Here is a 15,661-nt window from a genome sequence, read left to right on the forward strand (position 1 = left end):
AGGACTCGATCTGCGACACTCGCAATGAGGGGGAATATGCCACGCCGGTGTATGACGGGCGGTACTCCAGACAAGTACGGGAGGTGACTCCAGAAAATGCTGACCAGGAGCACGTAACAGATGCGGTAAGGATCCTGCAAGAACAACATGCAATCATTCTAGCCCACCTCACGCGGCCGGATCAGGTTATGACGGAGTTAAAACAGACGCTATCAGGCGCTTCAAATAATGCAAACGGGCAAGATCCAGTTCCTCTCGTTGTTCCCACAAACCAAATAACACAGAGAATCGACAACCTACAGTAAGTGACTCCGGGAGGATGATATCACGTTCACGGATGAAGATGCAGATGGATTACTACTGCCACACAATGACGCACTGGTAATCTATTTAAATGTGTTACTTTTCAAAATTAAATGTGTTTTAGTGGATCCAGAAAGTTCCGTCAATATCATACAATGGAGAGTTCTAGATCAAGCTAAACTCACCGGGAGCATCGTCCCGACAACAAAACTCCTTGCTGGATTCAACCTCGCAAGTGTGATAGCCCGAGGGAAATTTTACTGCTTACGGATGATGAGGGAATAACGAAGACGGCTCTCTTCGAAGTAGTAGATGGGGACATGGGATATAATATTATTCTGGGAAGACACTGGCTGCACGAGATGAAAGTTGTGCCTTCGACGTACCACGAATTGCTGAAATTTCCAACACACGAGGGGATCAAGCAGATAAAGGGTGATCAACCAGATAAAGGGTGATCAACCGACAGCAAGAGAGATGAATACGATCTCGGTCTCCAATAGCAAGGGGAAGGAACCTACGGCATAGTAGTTACCGGAACCGACTTCCGACCCCAAGTCTGAAGAAGTTTCCCTGGGGGAAGGAGAGTCGGAGCAATATCATGTACGAAGGTATTTTCAGGTACCGGAAGAAACGGACGCAGCGAAATCCACGGCAGAAGAGCTAGAGGAGGTTGCACTGTTTGAAAAATTCCTAGAAAGGAAATTCCATTTGGGAGCAGGACTACACCTGGAGCTCAGGTCAGGTTTTATTGAATTCCTTAAAATTAACGTCAATTGTTTTACATGGTCGCACAAGGATATAAAAGGAATCCCAACAGAGATAGCCGTGCACAAGTTAAGCTTGGACCCGAGCATACCTCTGGTAAGGCAAAACAAATGCCCTATTGTAGAAGCAAGGAATAAATTCGTTAGAGAAGAGGTAACCCGTCTACTTAAGATTGGTTCAATCCGAGAGGTAAGATATCCAGACTGGATAGCTAATATGGTAGTAGTTCCTAAGAAAAACAACAAATTTCGCATGTGCATAGATTATAAAGATCTTAATAAGGCATGCCCCAAGGACTCGTTTCAATTGCCGAAAATTGATCAAATGATCGACGCTATGGACGAGCACGAGTTAATGAGTTTCCTCTATGCCTATTCCGGGTACAATCAGATCAAGATGAACCCGGAAGACAGGGAAAAGACTTCATTTATTATAAATTTTGGTACATACTATTACAATGTAATGCCCTTCGGACTAAAAAACGCTGGAGCCACTTACCAACGGGTCGTGAATAAGATGTTCGAAAAACAGATAGGAAAAACTATGGAAGTATATATAGACGATATACTCGTTAAGTCTCTGGATGCAGGTAACCACCCGATACACCTGCAAGAAACGTTTGACACCCTGAGGGAGTACAATATGAAGCTTAACCCCGAGAAGTGTGCGGTCGGGGTCGGTTCAGGTAAATTCTTAGGATTCTTGGTCTCACAAAGAGGAATCGAGGTGAATCCCGACAAAATTAAGGCCATAGAGGATATCCCGGATCAACTATTCAACGTAAAGGAAGTACAGAGGCTCACAGACACATTAGCGCTTTGAGCAGATTCATTTCCCGATCATCGAAAAAGTGTCATCGCTTCTTCGCACTGCTAAAAAAAAAGAATAACTTCGAGTGGACGCTGAAGTGTCGACAAACCTTGAAGGAATTGAAGAAATACTTGTCAAACCCTCATTTGCTCTCGAAACCTAAAGAATGAGAAACATTGCTGATCTACCTGGCAGTCTCAGAAGTTGCGATAAGTGCAGTTTTAGTCCGGGAGGAAAAAGGTACGCAATTCCCTATATATTACATTAACAAAATTTTATCGGGAGCAGAAACTCGCTACCCACATATGTAAATATTGGCCTTAGCCCTCGTGGTAGCCGCCCGAAAGATGAGACCCTACTTCCAGTGACACCCGAAAGCGGTGGTGACTACTTTTTCTCTGAGGAATATCTTCCATAAACCTGAGATCTCGGGTAGATTGGCCAAATGGGTCGTTCAAATGAGCGAGTTCGATATAGAGTATAAGCCACAGACTGCGATTAAGTCGCAGGTCCTGGCTGATTTCGTAGCCGATTTCAGCTCAGGGTTGATGCCCATGGCTGCCAAAGAGGCAATAATGGTGTCAGAGCCGACATCGGGAGTCTGGACCTTATTTACGGACGGAGCTTCAAATGTGAAAGGGTTCGGGCTCGGAATAGTCCTGGTCACGCCTTTGGGGGAAACCTTAAGGCAAGCCATCAGGACAATTACTTTAACTAACAATGCAACGAAATATGAAGCTTTGATTGCAAGGCTCGAGTTGGACCGGGGGCTCGACTCCGAAGCAAACAACATCAAATGTGACTCGCAACTGGTGGTAAATCAGGTCTACCGAATTTTTGACACCAAAGATGAGCGAATGCAACAGTACGTGGTAAAGGTTCAGGCCTTGTTGTCACAATTCCGGGAGTGGTCAATAACCCACATCCCGAGGGAAGAAAATGCGGAAGCAGATGCTTTAGCAAATCTGGGCTCATCAACAAAAATTCAGGGACCAGAATCGGGGGCGGTAGTTCAACTGATGAACTCAGCCTTAGACACGAATGGTTACTATGAGGTTAATTCGACCAACCTGGTCTGTGATTGGAGGAACGAGATAATCAATTATCTCGAACACAGGAAACTACCCAAAGACCCCAAAGCCTTAAGAGTGTCGCACACCAAAGCCGCGCGATAGAGCTTCGAGAAAGGCCAATTATACAGAAAATCGTTCCAAGGTCCGCTGGCCCGATGCTTAGGAGCGTATGAAGCCAGCTACCTCATGAGAGAAATCTTTGAAGGTATATGTGGCAACCACTCGGGCGCAGATTGTTTGGTGCTGAAATTAGTCCGGGCAGGGTATTATTGGCCCCGTATGGATCTAGATGCCAAGGACTTTGTACAAAAATGTGATAAGTGCCAACGCCACGCAGCACTGGTACATCAACTAGCATAACCACTACATTCAATTCTGTCCCCGTGGCCATTCATGAAATGGGGAATGGACATTGTCGGACCGCTACCACCGGCTCCGGGAAAGGTAAGATTTCTTTTAATTTTGACTAACTCTTTTTCCAAATGGGTGGAAGCAGGTCCTTACCAAAAGATCGGAGAATGCGAAGTGGTCGACTTCCTGTAGGAGAATATAATATGCAGGTTCGGAATTCCTAAGGAGATTGCATGTGACAACGGGCCACAGTTTATCGGCACAAAAGTCACAAAATTCTTTAAAGATTTGAAGGTAAAAAGGATTACCTCGTCACCGTACCATCCGAGTGTGAATGGACAAGCAGAGTCAACAAACAAAATAATTGTGCAAAATCTAAAGAAAATGCTAAAAGTAGCAAAAGGCCGCTGGCCCGAGGAATTACCGGGGGTACTCTGGGCCTACCGAACAACTGTCAAATCAAGCACATGAGAAACTCAGTTTTCCCTTGTGTACGGCGCATGAGCTTTGATACCGGTGGAAGTAGGGGAGCCCACTTTAAGGTATTCCCAAGATAATGAACAATCAAACAATTAGGCAATGCTAATCAACTTAGAACTTCTCGAGGGACGTAGGGACCTGGCACATGTCAGAATGGAAACTCAAAAGCAGAGGATGGAGCGGTATTACAATCAAATAACCAACCTTCGTTACTTCAAAGTAGGGGACTTGGTCTTAAGGAAGGTGACTCAAAACACCCGAGAACTTAACGTAGGCAAGTTAGCCTCTACATGGGAGGCCCTTACCGGATTTTAGCTATCATCGGTAAAGGGTTATACAATTTGGAAAACCACAACGGAGATAAGTTACCCAACAACTGGAACATGGCTCACCTCAAAAAATTTTACTGCTGGCAAATAGAAAGCAAACGGAAAAACATAGTACGAAGACAGAAGCAGTGGGACCATCGATGACAAGGCAAATAAACAAGTTTTCACTTGGGGACGATAGGATAATCTTCATTTCGATAATAGATTCCCACCGGGAAGTAAAGTCTGCTACCGGACAGATATTGTCGATCGTTCACGAGCATAGACCACTAAAGGGCTGTTGGGTATCCTTCTGCTCTATGGCATGGAATCCTAAGGGGAAGCAACATATGTTATCAAATGGAGGGATTACCTAGAAATCCGTTGGTGAAACAAGACTTCCAGTGTTCCAATTCACATTCATCACATGAGAATACTGGGGGGAGCCACAAAATGCATACTCAGCAACACTGAATGCCACGTCTACCGGGAACAAAAATTCGGAAACAAAATGCATACTCGACAATACTGAGTCTACCGGAACAAAAATCCGGCAACAAAATGCATACTCGGCAACACTGAATGCCACGTCTATCGGGAACAAAAATCCGGCAACAAAATGCATACTCGGCAACACTAAATTCCACATCTATCGGGAATGAAAATCCGATAACAAAATGTACCATCGAGACCAGGGACTGCACAGATAGCCCCGTAGAAACAAATTGTAAAACATAGCCACAAGTCATGGCAATTTCGTTTTTGTATAGCAAAATGCTTATGTAAAACTAAGAAAACAAAAGGGATAAAGTAAAACCCTTTTTACTAAAATCTTTTTTCTTGTCCGAACGATTAGTTAACATTGTCATTTGAAAGTTAAACAAGTACTTCAAATGCTAGTGCCGTAATGAACATGAGACGTCCTCTTCAATAGCACCGTAAACATAAGAGGGCCCTCTCTTATAAAAAAAAACCTCACGTTAAAGGGTTGATTGTCACAAAACAAACCTATGGGCCGCGACGGGCACCTGATACCTTACTCAACTGAATACCAACGTAAACTATCTTTCATATCATACTATCATAGATAAATGAGCCGGAGAGGCTGTCGTGGGATAAGTAGAATAAAACATAAGGAAATACTCAACATAGGATTACCCAACATGATATACCGACTTATATATATGACGTACGGGCCTACAAGGCAAAAATAATTACTCGTACATTAAACATAGGCCGATAAGGCCATACAATCTTTCATATACATGACATATGTCTACAAGCCTCTAAGAGTACATAAATGTCATAAGGCCGGGACAGGGCCCCGACATACCAATCAATACGTGTCCAATGCATACTGACCAAATAGGCAACTTCTGAGCAAATGGAGCGCACCAACACCTTCCGCTGAGCTGATAGCTTACTTGGAGGGCTCTCAACCTATCTATCGGGACTTGCGGGCATGAAACGCAGCGTCCCCATGCAAAGGTACGTCAGTACAAATAATGTACCGAGTATGTAAGGAATGAAAATTAGTAAATAATAGACATGAGAGAAACATGGAGTAAAAGACTCAACATGTAAGTCTGAATAACTCTGTGAATCATTAATATTTACAGTGTCATGCATATGCGTATAAATGTCATACCATGCATAGGTATATGCGTTCATAACATACTCAAGCCTCCGAGGGCATCCCATCATATCATCTCGGCCACTGTGAGCAAATCATCAACGTATACCAGCTGATCAGGTGGTGGTGCGTATATAACGCCGTAACCTTTTTTCGTATCCCATATATATATAATATACTCGTATATAACGCCATCTGGTCATGGGTCAACGTACATGTATAAATGCATGAAATGCATAAGAAATACGTTAATAAGATTTCTCGAAATGTTATAAAATCAATATGCTTTTCGGATAAACATTATCAAATACGTATTTTTCTGAGACCCATGAACAGAAGATATAATAATAATTCACATGGGAAATCAAGAATATAGACATCCCTAGTACTTCTATGAATAGAATCATTTATGAAAATTATGTGTTTACTCATTTTGTTTGTATCGTATGAATCATGCCAAAAAGAAAGAAGGGATAGCCTTAACATATATGAGCCGATTCTCTTGACAATCCATCTAACATATGTCAAATGCGAAAAAGACACGTAACAGCGGATCGAAGTAGGGAAAAATCTGTATGATGTTCTTGAGAAAGATTATACTGTGCTCTCTTAAATTATAAATCCCGTTGCTATTACGCAGTATAACTTCGTAGAAATGCTTGAAGCAATAACATTGCTATTGCAAAATCATCTTTGCTGAAGCCTTCTTCTTAAGATGTGAGAAATTCAATAACGTTGCTAAGATACTAAGAAATCTCGTTTAAATATTCGTTATAACCTCATCCATACTTTGTAGTCATAAGCCTTTCCAAGTTGTGAATTTAGAGAGCCTTTCTTAATAGCATCTTTCAACCAAAAATAAGAGAAGGTGCATATGGATTTAAATGGTGCCACCACCTCCTTAAGTATAAGATTAATTTGGCAATTTGCTGCCACACTTTCATAATCCCACGTGGATTGTTGCCTCCCCTAATAATTATCCAAAGTCCTTAATTAATTACCCCCTCCCCCCCAATTCCTTAATTAACTAGTTAATCTCCCATTAACTAATAATTAATTAAGTACCTACATAATTAAAAATTATCTCAAATTACTTAAAATACTACCCACCTTAAACATACTTTATACATCTTACTATCATGATCATGTGGTAACTTGTATGGCACTAGTCCATAAATACGGGGTATTATAGCTTGAACCGTATTTTATCTCAAAATGTCAAACTTCGACGAAACTCATTTTCTTCGATTCGCTCACCCTCTCACCTTCACGAGTTTACTTATCACTTGTTTGAAATAGCATAATATTTATAATCTCAAAATAATCTCATTCCTGAACTTACGTCGATTAACTTACAATGAAACTTTAACGTACGAAAATATGGGATGTAACATCTCATTTCCGAGCTTTCATCAATTTACTTATGGCGTATTTTCACGTACGAAAACATGGGGTGTAACATTGATCCCGGAAGAATGAATGCCCGGAATCAAAATGGAAAAATACACCCGCAACCACATATGAAAAAAACTCAAAAAATAGACTTGTCCGAATATCTATTGTAACCCTCTCGAAAAGAGGGTTCCCTCGGAAACAAAGTGCATCAAAGAAAATATATCCGAGACCACATGCAGAAAAGCAAGAAAACATGCACAAGGATTAAAAAACCTGCACAAATATCCAAGCAAAAGTAGGACTCGGCCAAATATCTAAGAAACAACACGTCTTTATTCACAAAAATGTACCAAAAGGAAATACAAAATAGAGAAAGGAAAAGCTAAACCACAGCATCACCGGAACAGGGAGGAAGAGAAGTATCTGCATCCCCGGGAACAGTAGGTGGTGCTACCGATGGCTCGACATCTTCTCCAACTGGGTCTTCGGCATCACTGCCTTCCGACTCCTCTTCAGTATACAAAATCTCGTAACCAGAATTAGAAGAACCTGGAGCATCAGATCATGTCGGGAGTCCACATTTTGCAGTCAACTCAAGCTTACGTGCCTTAGCAATTTCGGCATCAAAATTGATAGTGCCAGCTTTGGCTTCTTCCAAGGTTTTTCACCTCATGTCGTACATGGCGTAAGTCTTCTCGACAACGAAGGAAGCCTCTTGGCACTCGAGTTTCTCTTTAAGCTTGGTGATCTTGGTGGAAAGAGTATCCTGGGAGGACCTAGCAGATCGAAGACTAACATCAAGATCTCGGACAGTTGAGCTATAGAGCTTGTTGTGCTCAATAGTTTTCTTATTCTTTTCCACCAACCGGGCATATCTTGCCTCCGCAGCAGTAAGATCTTCGCCCTTAGAATTCAAGGTTGCTTCTAAGTTAGACACCCTTTCAGCGGCAACAACTTCACGGTCATTGGCAGCAAGAATGACATCCTGAACCTCAACCCATTTAGCCTTGACTTTATCAAAGCTAGTCCTCAGCGGCCCTATATCATGGCTAAGGATCTCTACTTCCTGTTCACTTTGCTATAAGCGGGCCTCCAAAACGACGGCCTTAATGGCCCTAGTTTCCAGTTCCGAGAGGCGAAGGACAGTCTGGTCCCGCTCTGCCAAAAGTTGGTCCCATTCAGAAGAGAGCTCCTCCTTCTCACGAATTAATCTTTGAATCCCCTCGGAAGCAAGAAAATTGGCCTACAAGATAAGACGAGGTAAGACTTAAAACACATTTATTCGGAAGCTGAAAAAATATCAGAGAAAGAAACATACCGCTACGGTATTATGCATGGCATTGTTCAACAAACACTCTCCTGAGAGTGTTTGAATTTTTTCCCAGTCCTTCTCTGAAGCCAAGCGCTTGAGATAGTTTGCAAGCTCCACCAGCCAGAAAAGAAGGTTGCACCCGGTAGAAACTGAAAAGGTAACATTTCTCCTTCTCTGAGGATCTTCTGAAGGGGCAACATAATTTTGCCCCAGATTCCCATGAACGGGGGATTGGGGAAGAGGAATGCCTTCAGTACAGACAGATGCAGCCGTTGGAGATGATGTTGTTGCTGGAAGTGTGGTCGAAGATGGAAAAGATGCAACAACTGCTGGTGGTAAAGAAGGTGATGATTAAGCTGGTAAGCGAGAAGAGCGGGAAATAGTTGCATTAGAGGCAACATTGATTGTTGAGAGCTCACCAACCGAGGACTGTAAGGATCCGGTACTCTGCCTTATAGTACCGGGCACATCAATTGGGGCCCGAGAATGGGAGTTGGTATTTTCCACCAAATCAAACTCTCCCCAAAGAGCCGAGACATCGTCCTCGGCGGATGTGACTGCATCAACAGTTGAGCATCATGTTGAGAGGATAAGGATTGTTGTCTTCTATGTAGAGAAGCTTCCTCATCATAATCTTCTTCATCATCAATCACTACGGTGTCTACGACGTGCTCGGGGGAGGACCGGCCAACGTCGCCACCGGGGATGATTCAGGGGCATCAACCTTTACCATCTTGTTCTTCTCCCCGGCCGCAGAGGAACGTTTTTTCTTTGGCCGGGAACTCGGAGAAGAACAAGAGGCACCCATTCGAGTAAGCGCCTCGTGGAGCATCATTGCCGCATTAGTAGGCTCGACCAAAACATCCCTCTTCGGGGATCTCAACTGAGCCCGGGGGTAGACCTAATTTGGCAAACAAGTCAGGGGATTCATCCAAAATTCACATATACAAAAACTAAAGCAAAGCAAATTACGGTTACCATGATTTTTGGCCTTTCACCCATATTTGATGGACAGTTCTTTCCACAAGTGGATTTCGGGCATGGTGATGTCCAAATTCTTTTGAACCCACTGATCCAAGACTCCTACCGCCGGTAGGACCCATCGGTTCTCTATAGCATACAAGATTTAAAAGATCAATACATGCGTAAAAAGCATTTTGGAGAGGATAAGGTATTGAGAGAAACTTACGGGAACAGTTCCAAGCAACCGGAAAGGATAAAGTCATTGTTGGAATGATGTTACCGGAGGCAATTGCAACAAATCGTTCCATCCACTCTCGGTCATTGTCATCATTCATGCTTGATATCAAAGCATGGTGACCATGCTTGCAAAGATATATCATACCCCCGCGGAAGATCTTGGGGGAATACAAATTCATCATGTGGGCCAAGGTCAGCACTTCTCCAGTCAAAAGTCAAGCGCCGAAGGCAGGAAACCGTCCTCCACACATAGGGGCTTACATGTTCCAAACATATATGGTAGCGGAGGCAAAATTACGCTATCACGGAATCAAGCTCCCCAATTGTAACGACCCTACCGGTCGTTTTGAGCATTTGTACTTCGCTCGGTAGTTTATGGGTATGAGTAGCTTCGTATGATGTATTATGACTTATGTGAATCATCAGTTTTGGTTTTCAGGTTATTCGGAATTGATTTGGAAGAATGATTCTCAACTAGAAGTTATAAATTTGAAAGGTCCGTAGTGGAATTTGGCTTGAAATGGCGGAAGTTGGAATTTTGGGAAGTTTGACAGGGGGGTTGACTTTTTTATATCGAATTTGAATTGTGATTCTGGTAATTGGAATAGCTTCATTTTGTCATTTGGGACTTGTGTGTAAAATTTAAAGTCATTCCGGATTGATTTGCTATGTTTCGGCACGAGTTATTGAATTTGAAAGTTCAAAGTTTCATAAATTTCGAGTTTAAGTGTGATTCATCATTTTAATGTTGTTATGTATGTTTTGAGACCTCGAGTAGGTCCGTGTTATGTTATTGAACTTGTTGGTATATTCAGACGGGGTCCCGAGTGGCTCGGATGAGTTTCGGGCGAGGTTCAGATCACTTTCGTTGCATAGTGCCTTACTGAAGGCTGCTGGGTCTGGTGTGATCGCACCTGCGGTTGGTTTGCACAGGTGCGATGGTCGCAGAAGCGACAATGGAGTCGCAGTAACGGAGGTATTGCTGGGAGCAGGAGTCTGCAGAAGCGGAGGATTCATTCGTATCTGCGAAGGCGCATATGCGGTGTGAAACGGCGCATGAGCGAACGTCAGTGCATGAGTGCAATTTGGACTTGCACCTGTGTGCGTAGCAGCGGAGTTTCTACCGCATGTGCGAAAGCAAACCTCCAGTGCTTCTCCGCAGAAGCGTATTTTTGGTCGCAAAAGCGACGCCACAAAAGCGACTAATGTGCCGCAAGTGCGAGAATGCTGGGTAGAATGCTTTAAATCGAGGCTTTGGTTCTTTTATCATATTTTGAGATGTGGGACTCAGATTGAGGCAATTTTTGGAGCAATATTCATCACAAGGATTGGGGTAAGTATTCTACACTTAGTTTTGATCGTATTTCATGAATCTATCTTTATTTGTTTGGCATTGGTTGATGAATCTTAAAGAGAAATTGGGGGTTTTAGCCTAAAGTTTCATAATATGAATTTTTGAGTTTTGAACATCGAATTTGAGTAGGATTTGAGTGAAACTAGTATGGTTGGACTCGTAATTGAATGGATTATTAGATTTTGTAAATTTTGTCGGGTTCCGAGGTACGGCCCCGGGTTGGGCTTTTCGCAAATTTTGGATCTTTGATTCAAGATTTGATCTTTTTCAATCGGGGTTGGTTCCTTAGCATTGTTTGATGTATTTGAATTATTTTTGGTTAGTTTCGAGCCGTTCGGAAGTCAGAACGCGCGGAATGGCATCTTTGGAGCATCGCTTGGCTTGCTCGGCATAGGTATTGGCATGTTCGAGGTAAGTAACTCTTCTAATCTTGGAGCTGAGAGTATGAACCCTTAATATACGTGTTATGTGTTTGCTTTTGAGGTGACGCACATGCTAGGTGACGGGCGTGTAAGCGTGCACCGTGTGAACTGTGATTTCCATTATTTATGTGGTACTGTGTAGTTAACTGAACTTGTCTGAAATCATGAAATCTCTACGTACTAGAGTTATCGAGCTGTGATTATGTTAGAAACCATGTCTAGGCTATATGTTTATCCTGTTGGGACCCACTGAGGTTATTTCTGTTGTTGAGTAATCTGCTTTTATTGCATTACATACTCAAGCATACGCATTTACATGCATATCATATCTCAGTCTCCGTTGTTATTTATTGATGCATAATATCATTGTTGTCGGGCTAGTATCATGACATCGTGAGCCCGAGAGACTGGAGAGATTGATGACTGAGTGAGGCCGAGGGCCTGATTGTGAGGACGATTATGGGAACGGGCTGCATGCCGCAGCGGGTCAGATTGACTTACCATAGCACGTGAGTTGTCCGTGCTATTTCGGATATTGATATTATTGAACGTGAGTTGTCCGTACGGATTATAGCGCTTGGCTGTAGGAGCCCCTCCGGAGTCTGCACACCCCCAGTGAGCGCAGGTACCTACTGAGTGCGAGTGCCGAGTGCGTGAATGACTGGGAGGACTGAGTGAATTGGTACTCTGAGAGTATGCATATGATCTTTATCACTGATTTGCATCGCATTTAGCATGCACACTTGACATACATGCATAGAGATGCATTTTTCCTCATGTTGTATAGTATCACGTCGTTTATGACTTCTCACATATGTTGACATATGTGCATAGTGATGCATTTGTTTTACACTAGATATTTGGAAATAAAATGAGACATCTTAATCATTATTGAAAGGATTTTTGGGAAAAATCACAATTTTCAAACTTACTCGTATTTTGGCTTTTTCGGTAAAAGATATGGGTTTTCACTGAGATACTTGAAAAGAAATGTCTATTTTTTTTGGAACTGTGAATGAACTGAGCATTTTATTTCTGAGATACCTCTTTTGTTACTTGTACTATGTTGTTATGAACTGTTGTGAAATATTGGCGTTGGACCCGACTTTTGTGTTAGCTCGTCACTACTTTCAACCTTAGGTTAGGTTTGTTACTTATTGAGTACATGTGGTCGGTTGTACTCATACTACACTTATGCACCTTGCGTGCACATATTGACTGCTGACGTTGCTGCGATCGACGGGAGCCAGTACTGAAGATGTACCTGCGTCCCGGTTGTAGCTGCCTCTTGTTCATGGTAGCCTTAGATCTATAAAACTCTGTTTATGTACTTTTCAAACAGATAATGTATTTACTTCATTTCAGCTTTGTAAACTCTATTCTTAGAAGCTCATGATTTGTATTACCAATCCTTGAGAATGTATAAGATTCATATAATTTTTTTACTTAACTGTCTTATTAAATATCATTGGAATTGGATAGTTGTTAATTGGCTTACCTATCGGGTTGGGTTAGGTGCCATCACGACTAGTGAGATTTTGGGTCGTGACACCAATCAAAGAAAACGTACCCAAGGTAAAAGGGTACGTATAAAAATATGTGAAACCCTCTCTGGGAAGGGTCACTCGCTCCGATAGATCGGGAGCATTGATGTCCAAATTTGGGCAGCGACAATCTTTCTTCACAGTAGGGATACTGTAAGGACAGATGAAAGATGGGTACCTGCTAACCGCCCATGAACGGGGTTTATCAGAAGGAAATTTCTCCTCGAAATACTAAGTCTTTTGGGAATTATGGAACTTACTGTTGGAGGAGCAGAATCTTCATTTTTGTTCTTATTTTTCGAAGAACCAGAACGTTTAGATGAAGAATCCATTAGAAGAGGGGAAGAAGAAATTCTGTGTTTGGAAAAAATTAGAGAAGAGATGAAGAGCAAGAATGCAAGTTGGAAGTTCAAGCAACTGGAAAGACCAAAAGGAAAAAGGGAGTTGATACGTATAGGTAAATTTTTGGGCGACTAAAATACTTGACTCTAATTACCTCGATAACCGACAGAAGGCGTGCTAAATCATAGGAGGACGCCTGTTATAGGCATTAAATGCGGGGAGACATGCGTCTAATCAACCGTAAGTAACCTAGAAAAGGAATTATAGTAATTTCCGCTAAAAGAGGATTCTCACCAACTTTTCGGTAACACAAAGTTATGTCACCAGAAAGTAGGGGGACTATCTGTATTGGGTAAAATACGTTATGCTACGTGGCCACTTAAGAAAGGGATACGTGGAATCAAAATCGGGAGGATAAAAAATCAGGTACAACTACCTCGTGTGTCACCGAGAAAGGCAAGTTCATAAGGGCATTAAGTATGCTGCGTCTGATGACATTTAATGAAGAATATTTCATAGCATTAAAGAGTAACAACTCATTAAAGAAATATGAGCATTTATGTTTACCATTAGGTTTTCATTATCACACTCTAATAATTATCATTAGTGGTGGGCCCGACCATTACGCCCACTGAGCTATAAATAATAGGCTCAACTATCATTGTAAGATACAGTTTTTATGGAATACATTGACTAAATTCTATACAGCAATCTGATACCTTTTTTTCTCTTTTTTTCCCTTGTTAATCTTATTATCATTGTGTCCGGAAAACTTTGTTCCCGGGCTCTTCGAATCTATCATTTCATCTACATTTTGAGCTAAGTATCTTACAGCTAAATCGATTAATTCATTATCTTTGGGATCAAATTGATTCATCTGTCTAGAAACCGCGAACAAATTCAACTGTACCGTTTTACGGGCAAACATACAGGAGAATAGGTTGCTAGAGTTTCTTTATTTTCATCGCGAACTTCTATCTCATTGGTAAAATAGATATTATTATTCATATATACACAATTTTGTTTAAAGGTTCTTCTAGGATAACGTCACTATTGCTATGATATACCGACTTAGAAGATATTCTATGATAAGTTGTGTGCTCAAAAGGTCAAGTTTCAGTCACGAACCATGGATTCCTTATTTTTTTAGTAATTTCGATTTTTTTTTTTTGTAATTTAAATTTGCTCGAATTGGTGTTCTAACTTCTTTAATAACACAACTGATATTTATTAGTTTATCACATGGAAGGTTTTTTTTTGTGTGGGTCTAATTCGCGACTCTACAATTGGTGTATTTTCAATTATTATATTTATAATTTTACTAAAATATTATTTTTCTTTTTACTCGTGAATATTCTGGTTTTTCTGTTATCTTGATTGCACAACTGGAGTTAAAAGACCAAGCTCTGATGTACAACTGGGGAAATTAGCTTGGAATATATAATCATAATTACTAAGTGTTTAAGCTCAAATAGAAAGGAGTAGCGTTGTTCGCTATCCTAAAATCAAACACTAACTTTACCAGTTCATAAATACCGTCCACCGATTAAATATTGTAGTCAATGTGGCATAAAATTATAATCACCATTAGTATTTGAAGTCTACTATGATAAATTAAAGAGTTTTACTTCGAAATCTAACTCGAATGTTTATTCACTCAAAACATGTATGTACAGAGACGGTAGATACACAAACACGCAATTATGCGATACAAAAAGATTATGAATTTCAATTTGCTTTCTTTCACAAAGACAACAACAAAAAAAATCATACATAAAAAATATCGAGAAAAAATTGACGTAGAAGAACAACTTGACAATCGGAAGAGTAAAGTGGTGTTGTCTCAATTTCTAAAATTCTTACTTGATTTAGCGGCATATTTTGAGAAATGACTTGAAATATGTTTATTATTTAGAGTTTGATAAAAAGTTTTATTTTTAATATAAAGTTGAAGGAAGAAAATATTTTTATTTTATTTTTTAATAACTAGCAAGAGAGCGAGAGATATATGTGTAAAGCAGAAACTTATTACCCTAAAAAAAAAATAGAATCTACAACAATGATTGCAGATGGTGTAATTCAAATTCAAAATATCATGGTCTACAACTAAGGAAACATCACAACTAAAACTCCATTAGTATGCTCATAAACAATTTGGATTTATTATAGATAGGTACCCAACACGAGAAACAATGAATGTGGTCCGAATATTGCAGAGTTCTTGAGAAAAAAAGCTCTCCAAACTGAAGTTGTCGGAATCATTCTTTATCCAATTTAGGCCACTACCATTTAAAAAAGTAAATAGAAATATAGAACTAGTCTAAGTCACAGCAAAAAGAAAGTTCATTCTCCCATTACAAATTCAA

Source organism: Nicotiana tabacum, chromosome 17 (assembly GCF_000715075.1).
Source record: "Nicotiana tabacum cultivar K326 chromosome 17, ASM71507v2, whole genome shotgun sequence".
NCBI classification, from domain to species: Eukaryota; Viridiplantae; Streptophyta; class Magnoliopsida; order Solanales; family Solanaceae; genus Nicotiana; species Nicotiana tabacum.